General features: G+C 37.7%; 1 non-coding gene across 1 annotated transcript; it reads left to right on the top strand.

Annotated features, from left to right (window-relative positions):
- Window positions 1-6,846: 6,846 nt before the first annotated feature.
- On the top strand, window positions 6,847-6,935 carry mir5448 (microRNA mir-5448). The gene has a single exon (NR_130048.1). It is a non-coding gene; the product is annotated as a microRNA mir-5448 (primary transcript).
- The last annotated feature ends 8,116 nt before the right edge of the window (window positions 6,936-15,051 follow it).

Genomic DNA, 15,051 nt, shown 5'->3' with positions numbered 1-15,051 from the left:
AGAAGTTTTAAAAAGCCTTTTCTGGCTACTTTTAGAGTTTGAAAAAGGGAGAAAGAAAAGAGGTGGGAAAGGGCAGAAGAAAAGAGGACAAAGTTGTTTTTAGGAGGGCTTTGCTTGCATTTCTTCCTTGGGTAAATGCATGCCCCAAAGCTTCTAAATATTTATATAGATGTTCCCCCTACAAATACATTAATATATGAATTTTCCCCTTATATGTTTACAGGTCTTTGCAAATCCTATGTAAATATAGATAACTAGAGATTTCCATGTACCTGTATATCTGTTCCTATATGTATACATTAATTTTATATATGAATTTTATATTAATTTTACCCTCACATGTTTGCAAGTGCAGAGGGAAAATGCGTGTGCGCACGCGCACGCACACACACACACACACACACACACAGATGTCTAGATAGATATAAACATTGATAAATCGGGCTTGGAAATATTGCAGGAGAGAAATGCACATAGAGAGAGGATTTGCAAAGGTTTCAGGGGGAAATACACATGTGAAATTAGTATATATAATGATTGATCTCTATCTAGCTCTGCATGGTTTATGTAGGCATTATATGTTTGCCTGTTACTATGTTGGAAGCTGGCCTGAGTTCCCCAGGGGGAGATAGATAGGGCAGGGTACAAATGAAGCTGTTGTTGTTGTTGATGATTATTCTTATTATAAAGTTATTGTTGCTTTTCCACTTATAGAGTTAGTTTACTGTTTTTCTTTGAAATACAGTAAATATTCAAAACATTTAACCCACTGATGCCTCAATTAATGTAATTTTATTGATATCTAATTTTATTTTTGAAATTTACCAGTAGCTGCTGCATTTCCCACCCTCGGCTTATACTCGAGTGAATAAGTTTTCCAAGTTTTTTGTAGTAAAATTAGGTGCCTCAGCTTGTATTTGGGTCGGCTTATACTCAAGTATATACGGTAATTAACAAAAATTAAAAATAAAGAGTAACTAGAAGCCTGCTTTATCAAGACAACTGTCTGTGAGTATCTGAAACAGGTCCTTGCCTTTCATGAGATCATTATATCTACTCAGTTTTTCCTAGACACTTTCAGGTGAATATGCAGTAGCTGCCCTCACAACATCAGGTTTTCTACATCATGGATGACATCAACTGCTGGAGCCTTCTTTTCCAAATGTACCTGGAGGCATTTCCTGAGGTTTTTCCTCAACTGTATTCGTACTTGACAAAAACTTTGAGGCAATATTGTCAAGTTGTGAGCAACTTTCATCTTCAGATATGCAGTGATCACTCTCAAAAGTCATACTGAAAATGCTGTTCCAGAATTTCCTGTGAAGTACAGTTGGCCCTACATATTTGTGGATCTAACTTTTGTTTATTTGATTCATATGTTCTCTTTAGGAATCTCTAGGGCCCTTTCTACACTGGCATATATAATCTGATCCCAGATTATCTGCTTATCCCAAATTATATGGCAGTGGAGACTCATGTAGTCCAGTTCAAAGCAGTGGTTTTCAAGCATTAGGCCGCAAGAATGAAAATCCGGTCCATGAACCTCCTTCCTCTTTATTTATTTATTTTCTTTATTTTATTTCCATTCCTTTCCACAGAGCTGAATATTGTATTGGATAATCCACATTATTGAATATGGTTTTCTGTGGGTGAGCAGATGGCAACTACTGGATAACATATGTTCTGTATCAGAAACTAAAGCTGACGTGGTCTATCCAATGCAGCTTTCTGAATCAGCACCCCAAATAACCAAACTGAATCTGAAGTTGACCAAAAATTGATTTGTAACCCTTTTGGTACTAATGTTGGAGAGTGGTCCTTGTTCAAGTGGTCCCTGGTCAAAGTGGTCCCTGGTCAAGTGGGCCCTGGTCAAAAAAAGGTTGGGAACCACTGATTGAGAGATTTTTAGAAAAGTGTTTTCTCACAGTTAAAAAATGAGTTTTTATTCCTGATGTCTCTATATTCATAAAATATAGACTTCTCTATAGTCCTATTCCCCTAAACGCCATCAAAGTGTAGGGCCTCTTGTACACTTTAGTTTCGTTGCACTTAAAGATTGCAGAGCATGAAACACAAAAACAGCCACCTGCACCATGATTTCCACCCCTAATGAAGGAACAGCAGTTTTTACCACTTTCAGTCACAACTAAGCTTTAAAAAAAACCTGGAAATTGGTACAACCCCTTTTTATTGATATGTCCATTGATATAGTCTCACATAAAGGAATTTGCAAAACCATTTCTGAATATACCTTGCCTAAGAAAACTCAAATGAAATTAATGGGCTCACTACAAGTTGATAGGTGACACACAGACACGCACATATAAAGTCCGTCTCCCCAAATTACATCATATTTTGACATTGTCTGGAACTAAAAAAGAGCCTCAATAACAACATGCAAAAGATTTTTGAGGATAATTTTAATCCCAGCAATGTTTTGTCTTTTAAAAAATGAATGTGGTTGTAGTTTTATAACAAATCCATCTTCCATTTGAATTCTGAAACAAACATGGTGCTGAAGGACTAAAGGCTTCAATCCAATTGGATGAAGATTAAGAGTACTGATCATCATAATATTCTGTATGTTTAATACACTGAAAGCTTCACTTGCTGTCCTTTTTAAAATTGTTTCTTCTGTTTACATTTAAATCGTACAGAAACCATAAGCCAGGGAATGTGTGTGTTCATTAATCATAAATCAGCCTGGACCTGAGCCACATGGGGCTTTATAGCTCATAACCAGCACTGGCAGCCAGTGGAGCTGTTGCAACAAGGAAATTGTGTGATCCTTGTCGCCAATCCCAGTTAACAATCTGGTTGCACCTCTTTGGACCAGGTGAAGTTTCCGAACACACTTCAAAATCAGCCCCAAGCAGAGCACATTACAATAGTCTAAACTCGATGTAACTAAATCCTGTACCACCATAGCCAGATCTGATGTCTCAAAGAACAGGCGCGTTGACACACAGGTTGAAAGCAGAGTCCAGGAGTATACCCAAATTGCAAACCTGTGTCTTCAAGGGAAGTGCACTCCCATCTAACACAGGCCAAATCCCTATAGCCTGATCTGCCTTCCAACTGACCAAAAGCACCTTGGTCTTGTCTAGGTTAAGGTTCAGTTTGCTTGCCCTCAGCCAGTCCATTACTAATGACTTACACTGGTTTAGGAAATCCTTGCTTTAAATCTCACTTCAGCCACAAACAAAGGAGCCAACCATTCTTCAATCAGCATCAGTACATGAATACCAACTGCAGGATGTAGAGTACAGAGGTTTCCCACCTTTCATGCTGTTGGAGGATTGCTGTGACAATAGTTTTAAAGGTATTTTGAATATTAGAAATGTGCTATAATAATGATAATTTATAGCATCGTTGCTACAACTACAAACACTGGATTAACAACAACAGTAGTAGAGGAGGAGCCCCATCACCACAACAATCTGGACCCCTGGACTAACAACCATAAAGCATATGTTGCAAACATACAGATTGGTGCTAGTGTGAGATATGAAGTGAGCAGTGCTGGCCTTACAGCTTGTCGTTGTTTTTTCAATTGAGATTAAACTTTATTGCTCCTCCAACACAGGTAAGGCCTTATGGCATAGGCCTCTACATCTGAGCTTGTCTAGCATCTCAACAGGGCCCCACAAGGTCATCTATCAAATATGTGTTTGAGGAGGTATTTTGAATAACTTCGCATTTGAGGATGGAATGATCCCTGAGCTTTCAAACGTATGCAATGTTGCTCAGAGTTTTCAATTTTGTTGCACTTGTGCTATTTATTTATTTATTTATTTATCGTATCAGAAGCAAAACCAAGGGTATAGTTGTAATGTATTAGTAGGTTCACCATACAGTTCCGGCATACTCCTTTTTGAAATTAAATGGATGATTTCCCTACCTCCATCACACACTATCTTTATTCAGGAATTCTCAGCTGATTTGTAATCACATTATAGAGAGTTTTTCCCGCCCACTGTCCTGCAACCATTTTCTTTGTGGAAAAAAAAAACACCTCCTCTCCTGGACTATGATCTTTGTTCCTGGGTTATAATTGGTTCTATCATAAACACATGGAAAAAGTTTAGTAAACGGCAAAACTTTGTCTTTGCAGGAGGGACATCCTGGTATAGCACATTTTGCTCTAGTTTCTCAATGATTCTCTCGCTCTCTCTCCTTCCCCATATTGGAAGAAGGAAGGAAGGAGGGAAAGAAGGAGAGGAGGAGGAGGAAACACATGGCACACACAACACGTGGAAGGAAGGAAGGAAGGCCCCCAGAAAGTGCATGAGACAGAAAGGAACACAACATACTGCCGATCTTCCAAAAGGTAATGGTGGAGCTTCTCAAAGGGGCATTTCAATTCCTCCCACAAATTGCGCAACCATATCATTTTAAAACTTGAGAATGATGAATACCATCACATGACAGAATTGGCCATTTTGCCCATCTCTATCCAGTCACTTGCCAACCAATTTAGAAAGCGTCTGAAAAGATCATTCTTTGCAACCCTTTTTAAACTCCTAGACTACCCTACACTTGAAGCCTATGTCATGTGATGAACACAGTAGGTTGCCATTTGTTTGCATTGTTTTATAATAATTTTGTCATCTAGATAACCTAATTTTATCTGACAGTTAATAATAGCCATAAAGAAAGAAATCAGACAGTAAATTTGAGGAGGCCTTCTTAAGGATCACACTTTCCTCTGTATCAGTGGTTCTCAACCTGGGGTCCCCAGATGTTTTTGGCCTACAACTCCCAGAAATCCCATCCAGTTTACCAGCTATTAGGATTTCTGGAAGTTGAAGGCCAAAAACATCTGGGAACTTCAAGTTGAGAACCATTGCTCTATATTTTATTTTTAAGAGCTTACCAGTTCTTTTCTTAGTCAGAATGGATCTCTTTAGAGAATCTTCCTGCACCTTAAATCTATGCCATGAATTTCTCCAGAGCTAACTGACAATATTATTCTCGATCATGATCCTATCAAAGTCTCGCTTACAAAAAAGTGTATATTTTCACCTGCTAATTGACATTCTCAGGATGACAAAGTAGAAAACTGTTCAAGCAAGAAAACTTTTGCAGAGCTGGATACTTAGAATTTTGTTTATTGTGTTCTTCACAAAGATTACATACCCAGCATTAGTAACAATGGATTAGTATCTTTGCTTCCACATAGGAGCCTGACTTTGATTATTATGTATTCTCCTACTTTTGACATTCTGTTGGTTTGACCTATGACCTTGAAAGCAGGGGATTAGCAAAGGACAGTTGGTGATCTGCTCCTCTCCTTCCTCAGCTAAAGTTTGAATGGAAAAGGATTGCATCAGAGCAATACAAACAATATTGGAAATGATCTCTCATGTTTAACAAAGTTTTAGTTTGCATTTTTGATGAGATCTTAATTTAAGCCAAAAATCATCATCATCATCATCATCATCATCATCATTTAATTACTTATTAATCACCCTCCATCCACGATGCTCTAGGCGATTTACAAGATAAAATTGTAAAGGATAAAAATACATACATACAAATATTGATAAAATTAACATAGATTAAAAGCTCTAGTAAAGAGCCAGGTCTTGAGTGCTAGGGTAAAAGGCCCTAACTCACGCATGGCTCTCATATAGGGCGGCAAGGCATTCCATAAGGCAGGGGCAGAAATAGAAAAAGCTCTGCGTCTGGTCCTTTCCAAGTGCATGATCTCTGTTTTTGTTTTCATTTGTCTCCTAATCCTGGATTATGTCAAAAGGTGACAGAATAACAGAGTACCTTTTCCTTACTCATGAATAAACTCATGGGTATCCCTTGAACTTTGGGGCCAAAGCCCAGAAGCCTTGAATTTTAGACTCACTTGAGCTCCAATACATCTATGAAAACAGTAGAGTCTTACTTATCCCACATAAACAGGCCAGCAGAAGATTGGATAAGCGAAAATGTTGGATAATAAGGAAGGGTTAAGGAAAAACCTATTAAATGTCAAATTACGTTATAATTTTACAAATTAAGCACCAAAAATATCATGTTTTACCACAAATCGACAGAAAAAGCAGTCCAAAACACAGTAACGTTATGTAGTAATTACTGTATTTATGAATTTAGCACCAAAACATTGCAATATATTGAAAACATTGGCTACTAACAAATTGACTCCAAATAAAGACAGAATTGCATAAAATGAACTTACAGTAGCAACATACAGTAGCAATTAATTCCATAAAAAGTTCAATCCTTACTGCCTAGAGAAACAGCTGTGGATCGGGGTGGGAGGCAAACTGCGTTAGATAATCCAGAATGTTGGATAAGGGAATGTTGGATAAGTGAGACCCTACTGTACTGAAAATTGTGGGTCACCTAATGGTTTCTTTAGGAAGCAGTCAGGAGTAGAACAGATTGCTTTTGCTTGATTATGATAGATTTTGAGCTGTCCCAGTTACAGAACTGTAGCTATGATAGCTTGTTTGCACTGTGTTCCACTTGCTATACCAACTTTTTCAGTGTGGATGATTTGGCTGTGCATTTCACTCCTCAAATTATAGCACTATTGATATCTACATGGGAACCCTGCTCTGCTCAGTCTCAACTGTTAAAAAAGTCAACATGCTGGCAATGAAGATATTTAGCTGATCTTGTTCTAGCATAATTGCACAGAACTTATATTTATGTCTTTTATGTCAAGATTACATAACAGTGGTTTTGTTTTAGCAAAGATTCTCTTGGACTCTCATGCGTGGAAAAAAAATCTCCCCTTGCAATTAATTCACATAATAAGCAAGGCTTGGTTGACTAACAGAAAATGTATTATATGTAGATATTAGAATGAAAGGAATGTCCAAACACCTATTTTTCCACTACTGACATGTCTTGTTAGTATCTGATTGTTGAGTAAAAACAGATACTGACAAGACACAATGGTAGTAGAAAAACCTTGTATCTACTAAACCCTACCCCACAGTTTTCCATATTTGAAAACCCCTTACCTATTATTTAGCATTACATTTTAATCTCTTATTACTGGTGCCAGTAGAGAGATGGATTTAAGCCACTTTTTATTTTGTCCTATGTTCAATTGTGATTTCTGAGAGTATGAAAACAATGAGAAATGTTTAAAGAAGGCACCAGGCAGCATGACTGCACAGGGAGTTTTACTGAGACTAAGGACAAATATAGCAAATGGAAATTGGATTGTATAGCCAAGAAACAGCACAGGAAAGTTGTCCAAACTGGTAATTATGGTGTTGAAAAAGCAATTGCCCCAAAAGAGCTGAGGTACTAATGAAATTAAAAACAACACCTCTGCCACCAATGCATGGATGTCTCCTGTCCCATCACTGTGGCCACCAACCGTAGGGACCTTCTAGATGCAATTGTGGGTCCTGTGCAAGACCTGGCTTATCTTATCTCCCCAATGGACACCACCACCCTGTTTGAACTCTGCTGCTGCAAGCACTGGGTGTGAACCCAAGTTTTCCAATATATAGTATTCTTGAAGGACCAAATATATAATACAAAAATTATTGATTAAATATAAAATCAAAATAATATAAAAATTACACATAAATCCTGACTGGCACAAATTCTAAGTCACACCTCTCACTCACTCTCTCTCATATCCTAATTCTAACCCCGACTAACTCTGCCCTGTTTCTGAGCCTCACTTTCTTCACCGCTCTGACTGCTAAACCCCACTGACTAATCCCTAATCTTGACAGACTCCACTCTCACTCTCTCACCAACTGTCATACACCAGCCTTTTCAAAATCCCTTCAGCTATTCCAGCAATCTCTACTCTCTTCATTTCATTCTCTCACATACTCTGACACATCCTTACCTTATAACATTAACTACTCAGTGCATACGTAACTATATTTTCCTGCTTTATCTGACAAATGAACCTGCCCCTTGGAAGAGCCATAACATCACAATTCCACTTACCTGTTTGTAAAATAAATAAATAAAACACAAGATATACCAAAATTTAATGTTGATAAAATAAAAGACCTTCACCTTATATAGTACAGATGTATAATACTGAAAGTTCTGAATAATATTAATACTTACTGTCTAATAAACCTTTCTGGAGTTGGGTACCTGCTCCAAAGTAGCTTCCATCTAAAAGACAATTGAGAAAACAAAAAAGGAAGGAAAAGATAGGGGGAGGGATAACTGTGCAAACATTAAGTTATCCATCAATCCATTAATGGGGTTACAATCTTGGGCCAAAGGTTTACACGGTCTACAAAAGTCGTTCTCAACCTGTGGGTCCCCAGGTGTTTTGGCTTACAACTCCCAGAAATCCCAGCCTGTTTACCAGCTGTTAGGATTGAAGGCCAAAACATATGGGGACCCACAGATTGAGAACCACTGGTCTACAAGGTTCCTTGTTAGATGAACATATCAAGAAGGGCAGTAGCATTTGCTGGGTCATTTTCTGTGAACAAAGATCTCATTTAATGTTGACCTGCCTCATTTAATTGTGGCCCAGCAGGCTGCTAGCCTCTGTCATAAAAGATAGTTATAAAAAGTTACTTATACTATTTACACATGGTAGGGATTGGTATCTGTCAGTTGCCATGTCATCTCAAAGATGACCAGAGGGCAGTGGGGAGGTCAAGTGCCCACTGAGAAAGTATTAACATGTATTTGTCTCTGTGTAATCTGCTGTGAAACCTTTATGACCCGTGTCTTGTACAACAGGAGCACACAGCAAGATTGATAAACGTTGACCTGTGATTTTTAATTCTCAGCAGAAGTCCTTTTAGGCATCATTAAAAGCCTCAAGATCTTGGCTTCTGCTAGGATCTTCGTTTGGATTTCAAGATCTAGAATCCCCAAGTAAGGAAATTGTATGCAAATGTTTACTTTCCCTTCTAGATGAACATACCAAGGAGGGCACTATGAGTGTGTCTGCTGGGTTACTTCCAATGAATAAACATATATCATTTCACGTTGACCAGCAATATGACAAAATGTGTAGCAATAAGGATCTGTAAAATGGGACATTGGAGAAGAGGAGGGGTTGTTTTTTTTTTTACACTATACAGATATTTGTTCAATAACACATAATACGTATTTATAAAAGAACAAGTTAATGATGACATGGATGTGGTCTACATGTGTTGTACTTTCTTAGCGCTATCTCCTGTAGCAGGAGGTAGGCAGAAGAATTACAGGTCTGGGCAAACATGTAGGATTTACATATTTAAAGAGAGATTGATCATCAGTCAAATCACTGGGGGGGAAATTCCCCCAGTAGGTCTTGTTTGTTCCTTGAAGCATATGACAAACAATAAAGACTTCTTTGTGAGACAGAAACTGGAACTGGTGAAGGTGCTTACACTTCAGCAAGCACAAATGAGCATACTGGCAAATTCAGAGTGATTGAGTCTTCATTTTTCAGTGAAGTTGGCCTATTTCCCTATACCAATTCTGCATCTGCTGGGCTTAATAGATAAGAATCTTTACTTGTGCGGTTTCTGCTCACATAAATGAGAGCACATGAGAGCACTTCATCACTTTCCCCATATTGGTTCTATCTTTACGGTGTGTGTGTTTGTGTGTGTTACTTGTCAGTGCCTTTCACAAAAAAGATCATCACTAAAACATGGAAAGTCTGTCAGCTTTAAGGATAAAGATTAAATATGTATTGTGGAAACATCCAAAAGAATCTCTCCAAGTATTCAGAATAGGAGACGAGATATATATGTGCAATTGTAGGCATAATTTCATATTCTATAATGGAAGTTTACATGTTGACTCCACTTTGGAAAAAGGAGAGTATATGTAAACACAGGTTAGGGGTATGTGGTACTCCAGGTGTTCAGTTCAAATTTCTATCATAATAATTGGTGTAGGATGATGAAAAGTGCAATCCAACAATATCTGGAAGACAATGTGTTCACCATCTTGAATATAAGGATACTAAAAGTGAAGTGCAATGTTACAAATGTTCAGAATTATCAAGGAAGAGATTGAAAGCAAAGCAGCAAGCCTCAAAGAGTTAAGTCCCAGTACTCTAGCTCCCTCTTGTTAATGTAGGCTTTGAAAACTTATATACCGTGTTTCCCCGAAAATTTGACCTCCCCAAAGAATAAGACCTAGCAGGGGTTTGGGGGGATTGCCAAATATAAGGCCTCCCCTGAAAGTAAGACCTAGCATCTAAGGCTGCAGCAGAGTTCCATTGGGAAGCATGGCTGCAGGGCTAAAGCAGCACTCATACACACACCGGAGGGAGGGAGGGAGGGAGGGAGGGAGGGAGGGAAAGTGCTTGCTTTCTGTGCCTCCCTCCCTCCCTGCCTTGCCTTGCCTTGCCTGTCCCCCAGCCGCGGCTTGAAAAACCTTCCGTGGCTGCTGCTGCGCTGCCGTTTCTTCCTTCGGAGACAAGGCCATGCTGGCCATGCTCCCTTCTTCCCAGAGGCTTCTGATTGGCTCCTGGAGCCCGGGCAAGGGAGGGTGGGAGGGAAGGAAGAGGGCTTTTCACTCCTCCCCAAGGCTTCTGCTCCTTAAAGGTACAGGACGCATTGGGATTCTCCTCTCATCCTTATTCCTATCCTATGCCATGAAACTGATTATTTTATACTATTAGTCTATTACCATATTATTATCATCATATTCTGTTACTATTATTATATCCCATTATTATATTATCCTATTAATATATTTTAAATCATATTATATTTTTCTATTATTATTATTATATCATTATATTAATATTCTATTATTATTCTATTATATTATCATATTATTATTTTATTATTATTAGCATATTATGTTATTATTATTATATTCCATTTTATATTATCCTATTAATATATTTTATATCATTCTATTCCATTCTATTATTCTATTATATTATCCTATTATTATTATATTATTATGCTATTCTGTTATTATATCCCATTATTATATTATCCTATTAATACCATATTATTATCATATTCTGTTATTATTATATCCTATATTATATTATCTCATTAATATATTGTATATCATTATATTATTATTATATTATCATATTATTATTATAGTATATTATATTATTCATCATTCATGATTACATTGAAACTAGAATAGAGAGAAATCAGCGTGGAAACCTTGTGAAACCTAAATTGCAAGAGGTACCATAGATTGTTGTACATGTAAATAATGGTAGTAACAAGAAATTCTTGATAGGATTCATAGTTATGCTGGTTTGTGATGACAACTACTGTACAGTATATAATAAATGTTCATTTTGTTGTTCAACAATAAATGTGAGCTCTTCTTCGTGGAAAAATAAGACATCCCCTGAAAATAAGACCTAGTGCATCTTTGGGAGCAAAAATTAATATAAGACCCTGTCTTATTTTCGGGGAAACAGGGTAGGTATCTGGTGTTTTTTAGCTGACTCAATGCGGATATCACTGTTTTGTGTATCTGGGGTTTTCAGATCCTTAGATGGTTTTCAAATTCATGGCTGCAATCCCGTCACCATGAGTTCAGTTAGATTTACTTCTCTGTAGGCCTGAAAAGGAATGTATGTGGAGTCTAATATAAACTCACTCAGTCTCCTCCTATGGCCCCTTCTAAACTGCCCTATATTCCAGGATCTGACCCCAAATTATCTTCTGATCCCAGATTATACGTTAGTGGAGGCTCAGGTACCTTCTACACTGCAATATAATCCAGATTATAAAAGAAGATAATCCAGATAATCTGTTTTGAACTGGATTATACTATTCTACACTCCATATAATCCATTTCAAAGCAGATAATCTGGATTTTATATGGCAGTATAGAAGGGGCCTCATATAATCCAGTTCAGAGCAGAAAATCTCAGATGAGATTGCACTACCTGCAATATAAGGTAGTGTAGATCCAGCCTACACTGCCATATAAAATCCAGACTATCTGCTCTGAACTGGATTATATAACGGTGTAGCCTCTGGATCGATCTACACTGCCCTATATCCCAGGATCTGACCCCAGATTAATAATAATAATAATAATAATAATAATAATGATAACAACTTAATTTTTGTACCCCGCCTCCATCTCCCCGAAGAAACTCGGGGTGGCTTACATGGGGACGAGCCCAGTCCACATAGTTAAAATATAAAAATGAACATCCTAAGTACATACAGTAGAGTCTCGCTTATCCAACGTAAACGGGCCGGCAGAACGTTGGATAAGCGAATATGTTGGATAATAAGGAGAGATTAAGGAAAAGCCTATTAAACATCAAATTAGGTTATGATTTTACAAATTAAACACCAGAACATCATGTTGTACAACAAATTTGACAGAAGTAGTTCAATACACAGTAATGCTATGTAGTAATTGCTGTATTTACGAATTTAGCACTAAAATATCACAATGTATTGAAAACATTGACTACAAAAATGTGTTGGATAATCCAGAATGTTGGATAAGCGAGTGTTGGATAAGTGAGACTCTACTGTACATAGTACAGATATGCATAAACAGTAACATAAAACAGACAAATAAAAACATTTTTACAAAAACAAATCAATCATCAACCAACTCAATTCAGATTATTTTATTTGAACTGTGTGAAGGCACGCTGGGGGAAATGGCTATCTATAGGTCTGGCTACCCAAGCGGCGTTTGGTTTACCCTTTAATTATACCTCAAACCCCAAAGTAAACACTCTTGCAGCTAGTTACTGATAACCAAAATACGTTTATTGAACACAGGAAACAGTCCTTTTACTGTATTAGAAATAATATGAGGTAAACTATAAGCTTTGCTATCTTTGAGGTAAGTACCTAAACTATGACCTATGTGGTAAGTACCAGCTATGGTGAACTATCTATAATGACTATGAGGTGAGCTATAAGGTAAGTACGTAAGCTATGAGGTAAACTATGAGGTATAATAACTATATGGTAAGTACATGAGGTAAGTACTTCACTATCAGGTAAGTACTTCACTATCAGGTAAGTACGTGATTTATGTTGCCTGTTTGGATTTGCCAGGTCAAAGAACCCAGACCAAATTCTAAGACCTATCTCTAAGAGGTTTTTCTCTGGAATGCCAAATGGAGGGGGAAAAGGCCTCTAGAGATTAGCTCCCAGGCTGAACCATCCCATCCAAACCTACAGGGGAGTCCCAAGCTCCACCCCAAAACAGGAGCCAATGGAACATTCCACCCAAGAACAGCAAAGCAGGAAATGAGCAGGGGATAGGAACCCAGTAAGACATCACAAACTGGATTATATGGGTTTGTACTGCCAGATAATCTGGAATGAACAGACAATCTGGGATCAGATCCTGTGATATAGGGCAGTGTAGATCCAACCTCGTATTGTAAGACAATTACGTTCAATGGGTCCTGGCTCAGGAGGAAAATCAGGCAAAAAACCCAGTCTTGTGAGAGATGCAAAAAGCAAAGTTTATTTTCACCATAGCTATGAGAAGGCAAACAGCCGTACATACCCCAAAGGGCTGTACCATGCAAATGGCCGCCGCAAAAGCATGTCGTAGCAAACAAAGAATATATACCTTGGCTTATGTAAAATTGACCAATGGCTGAGGGTCTTCCCCACCTTCCACACCTATTTTGGCACAAGTGATGTCAGTGACCTAACTTGTTTACTCTGAGCTGCCTCTCCTCAGGAACATTCTGGAGAAAAGCATCAGCGCACTAGAAGGGAGGGGCACAGGCCCCGTATTACAGTACTACTTTGGTTCATGCAAAACGTTTACATGGTCTATATAAAAGGCTAATATATGCAGAGGCAAAGCCACATATGAAAAAGTTTACCATTTTCTGGCTTATGGTCCCTTCAGTATAATCCAGTTCAAAGCAGATAATGTGGATTATGCTTTGATAATCTGGATTATATGTCAGTGAAGATCCAGCTTTAGATACCTCCAATATAAACACTGCAGTTTCTAGGGCTGATTTGTCAGTTCAGTTGACCAGAAACATCTTATTAATTAATTGCCTAGTATTTAACAAATGTAATTGAAATAAATAAATAAATTTATTTCTTACCTGCCTTTCCTTGTGACTCAATACATTTCATGAGGCAAATCAATACAGTTGTTCCCTGCCTTTTAAAATGCCATTGTATTATTGTATGGTTTGCAAAAAGGCTTTGTCCCTGTTTCCACTGCTATTTGGATATATGAGCAATGAGCATACACTTTACTGACAATGAGGCAGACAGTGTCATGTCCTATAACCATAACCATATTTCGAAACAGATTTTAGCCTTTTCTATTTTGATCTACTAGGGAAATGTCAAGATTAAAACGTAATAAAAACAGTGACATGTGTGTCTTTGTGGTGGTGTAGTTTCTTCATTTGTCTCATTTCATTTTGATCAAATTGTGTAACTTTCCCCTGGGACAAAAGCCAAAAGCAACTTTCAGCTTCATCATTTTTATCTAAATACATTTGTATGTGCATACCATCTATTACAGTTAAATTGTATTCCATTATTTTGCAATCTACGCTAATTTGATTTTTATAGTTAACATCTCACCCCCTCCATTTCTTCTTTCTGTAACATTTCTACTAAAACTGTGTTTTAAATATATAATCTATTTTTACCATATTTTCTTACTGAGACACCTTCCACACAGCTCTATAATATCCACATTGATCTGGATAATATGGCAGTGTAGACTCAGATAACCCAGTCCAATGCAGATATTGTGGATTATCTGCCTTGATATTCTGGATTATAGGGATGTGTGGAAGGGCCCTGACTTCACTAGGCTTGCTGGACTAAGATTATCATCAGGACATTTTAGGCCTCTTCTACACTGCTATATAATCCATATTATCAAAACAGATAATCCGCATTATTATCAAAGCAGATAAGCCGCATTATTATCAAAGCAGATAATCCGCATTTCAACTGGAGTCCAGTTCAAAGCAAATAATCTGGATTTTATCTGGCAGTGTAGAAGGGGCCAAGCTCAACAGAATCAGTGATGTAGTCCATTGCAAGACAGCACGATATCATAACAGAGGGTTTATATCCGCCCATACCACATCTTGTTCAGGAGTGATTAGACCTCGGGAGACCCAGG

The sequence above is a fragment of the Anolis carolinensis genome, chromosome 4 (genome assembly GCF_035594765.1).
Source record: "Anolis carolinensis isolate JA03-04 chromosome 4, rAnoCar3.1.pri, whole genome shotgun sequence".
NCBI lineage: Eukaryota > Metazoa > Chordata > Lepidosauria > Squamata > Dactyloidae > Anolis > Anolis carolinensis.
Note: the sequence above shows the minus strand (reverse complement) of the source record. Positions and strands in the feature narration are given on the sequence as shown.